The sequence below is a fragment of the Leptonychotes weddellii genome, chromosome 5 (genome assembly GCF_054177405.1).
Source record: "Leptonychotes weddellii isolate Sample4059 chromosome 5, ASM5417740v2, whole genome shotgun sequence".
Taxonomy (NCBI): domain Eukaryota; kingdom Metazoa; phylum Chordata; class Mammalia; order Carnivora; family Phocidae; genus Leptonychotes; species Leptonychotes weddellii.
In genome coordinates this window covers 67,794,228-67,797,298 of record NC_138373.1, presented here as the reverse complement: position 1 = coordinate 67,797,298, position 3,071 = coordinate 67,794,228, and the positions used below count along the sequence as shown (strand labels likewise).

The 3,071-nt window shown below is 58.8% G+C and overlaps 2 long non-coding RNA genes across 2 annotated transcripts in view; one reads left to right on the top strand and one right to left on the bottom strand.

The window, feature by feature from the left end:
• Positions 1-1,908: 1,908 nt before the first annotated feature.
• LOC145721705 (uncharacterized) overlaps positions 1,909-3,071 on the bottom strand; it is a 2,152-nt gene continuing 989 nt past the window's right edge. The window contains exon 3 of the long non-coding RNA XR_014145551.1: positions 1,909-2,003. This is a non-coding gene — a long non-coding RNA (uncharacterized LOC145721705). The remainder of the gene's footprint in view (positions 2,004-3,071) is intronic.
• The window catches only part of LOC115941866 (uncharacterized), a 4,211-nt gene continuing 3,132 nt past the window's right edge, over positions 1,993-3,071 (top strand). Inside the window, exon 1 of the long non-coding RNA XR_014145550.1 lies at positions 1,993-2,324. This is a non-coding gene — a long non-coding RNA (uncharacterized LOC115941866). The remainder of the gene's footprint in view (positions 2,325-3,071) is intronic.

The window sequence follows — 3,071 nt, the reverse complement described above, 5'->3', positions numbered from 1 at the left end:
TGCTGCTATCCCCGTTGTACAGATGAGGCACGGGGCAGTGGGACCACCTTCCCTAGGTCCTGCAGCTCGGACCTGGTGGGGCTAGAGGTTCAACCCTGCTCCAGCTCCGGGCCTGTGCTCTTCAACCCACTACTGTGGCCACTTCTCTTGGGGAGCTCGGTCCAAGGGGAGGAAAGGAATCCCAATAAAATGTGGGAGCACAGAAGAGCAGGCAATGCTCTTCACAGACCTTCAAGTTTGACCTTGAAAGGTAAACTGAATTTGGCCAGCAGAGGAGTTCAAGGATGAGGGAGGCAGAAAAGAGGGCCCGAGCAAAAATAGGGAAGTGGGAAGGGACACAGGGTATTTGGGGATAGCAAGCTGTCTAATGTCAAGATCAAATACTGCTTGGCTTAAGACCATGGAGGAGAATTTGGCTGCCATCGTGATCCCGGGGGTCCTGGGATCGAGTCCCTCATCAGGCTCCCTGCTCATCAGGGAGTCTGCGTCTCCCTCTGCCTGTCCCCACTCCTCCCCTCTCCCGGCTCGTGCCTCTTTCTCTCAAATAAAAAAATAAAATCTTAAAAAAAAAAAAAAAGACCATAGAGAAGAAGACATGGTGGCCACAAACATAGCTTCAAAGGAGGCTGGATGGGCCCATACTGTGAGAGATCTCTAGTGCTCTGGAAAGGAAGGCCAGTTTGGGGGATCCTTAGCCACACCACCAGTGACGGAACTACAGCCACCACAAAAGGCCCACCAAGAAAAAAAAGAAAAAGCAAAGCACCTGGGTGTGTCCACTCTGGAAAGTGTCCAGGCCCAGTGACCGTGGGGGCTGTTGGGGGTAGCGAGGAGCAGCCTGCGGCCGGAGCCCTGCGGGGAAGTCGCCCAGCCCTACGAGGCCGGGAAGTGATGGGCCTCGGGTCAAAGCCGGGCGGTCTGTGCGCCAGTCTCTCTCCGCAGTTCCTGCCGCCCGGCCCGGCACCGCCAGAGCCTGAGGCCAGACAGCAGGCTCACTGCGGCCCGGGCCTCCGAGCGGACTCCCCGGCTGCCCTGCAGGGCGGGAGGCAGCGAGGCCCGCCCGGAGGCGGTGGGGCGGTTCCAAGCTCGCCGGAAACCACGTGCCCTGCTTTCCGGCGGCCGGAGGCCCGAGGCACGAGGAGGCTGGCGCCGCCCGGGGCCGGGCGCCCTGTCCTCGCCAAGGTTCAGGCGGTGCCGCGTGGTGAGTGCTGTCTCCCCCAGGCCCCCGGTGAGAAGGGGATGAGGTTGGAAGAGTCGGTAACACCACCAGCCCTCCGCGTCCCCCCGTCGCCATGGCGAGCGGGGAAGATTGATGTCCCCCGGAAGCGGCGCTCACAGGGGGACTGGCGCGGGTCCCTCCCTTGCTTCCAGCTGTGCGGCGACAGCAAGCTGGCCTTCCCGCCCTGAGTTAGCAATCCTTCCAGTCTCCCTTGTCTCTCCCGGGCTCAGTGCCCCCCCCTTGCCCGCCCCCCAGCACTCCAGCCTTGCTCCTGAGGGTGAAGAACTCCACCCGCCTTCACTTACGAGGGAGGGCGGGGCGTGTGAGGGGAAAAACGTCCATCAAGTGTCTGCGGAGTTGCCGCCGCCTCCGGCCCTGGCGGCGTTCACACTCAAGACGTGGTTCCTATTGGGTTCGTCTTGGGCTTGAATTTTTTTTTTTTATTATGATTTTATTCGTAAGGATTGTCGGAAATGAGGCTGTGGGGGGAGTCTGCTGGCAATCTTAACTTGGAGTGGCGCGCGCATCGGATGGGGTGGCCTCCTGGACTCTCGCCGCGCGTGGGCGGCAGAAACGTGCTGGAACTAAGCCCAGCCCCGAGCACTGGTGTGCGAGGCCCGCAGCCACGGCTGCCCCTCCCCCGGCGGCCGAACGTGGTCAACCGAGGGGACGCGCGCGGCAGGCTCCAGGGGGAGTGGGTGACTGGAGGTTCTTGTATCTAGTTTTCCTTTGATCGTTATCATGAGCATGATGTCAGGAAGATCCCGCAGCTTTGAGGCGTCATCTGACTCCAGGGAAAAAGAAAAGTCAAGAAGCCGGTCAGCCCTCCGCAGCCGTCGGCTCCTCGCTGGCTATCCCCGCGGCGCTAGCTGCTCAAAGGACCCCCGCCCAGCAGGGGCCGTGCCATCTCGGGCGGCTCTCCCCCGGCCACACCGGCTGCTTGCCCTGCACAGCCTCTGTGGGGCCCGCAGGGCTGTGGGGGACGGGATGCTTATCCCGCCGACTGCGCGGAGAACAAAAGCAACGTAGGGCTTGGCGCGTGTGAGCCCTGGCCCAGAAGATGAAGGAAGACCCAGGTTCTCCTCTTCTCTTCACTGCTTATTAGGTGTGTGGGCTTGGAGAATTCACTTGGCCCCTTTGATCTTCAGTTTTCTCATTTTTAAAATAGAAATAATAGTGCCCAGGGGCGTCTGGGTGGCTCAGTCGGTTGAGCGTCCGACTCTTGGTTTCCGCTCAGGTCATGATCTCAGGGTCCTGAGATCGGGCCCTGTGTTAGGCTCCAAGTTCAGTGGGGAGTCTGTTTGATATTCTCTCTCCCTCTCCCTCTGACCCTCCCCCCACTCTCTCTCTCTCTCTCAAATAAAATCTTTTTTAAAAAAAATATTTTATTTATTTGACAGAGAGAGACACAGCGAGAGAGGGAACACAAGCAGGGGGAGTAGGAGAGGGAGAAGCAGGCTTCCCACAGAGCAGGGAGCCCGATGCAGGGCTCGATCCCAGGACCCTGGGATCATGACCTGAGCCAAAGGCAGACACCCAACTGAGCCACCCAGGTGCCCCTCAAATAAACAAATCTTTAAAAAATAAAAATAAATAAAGTGCCCCCTTCACAGGTGTACAGTGCAGTTAGGTGAGCTAATGCATGGGAAGGCTCACGGAGGGGCCCCAGCAGCTGTTTGTTGCATTAATCAGCTCGGGTGAGCCATCCTTTGCCTGGGAAACCCTTGCTGGGTCGCACCCACCATCTGCAGGATAGAATTATCCCTGTGGCCTGTGAGTAAATCCACATACTGTTTTGCCTAAAGACGCCAAGGGGACCATCACCTGCCTAAAAGTTCATCCCACTCTGACC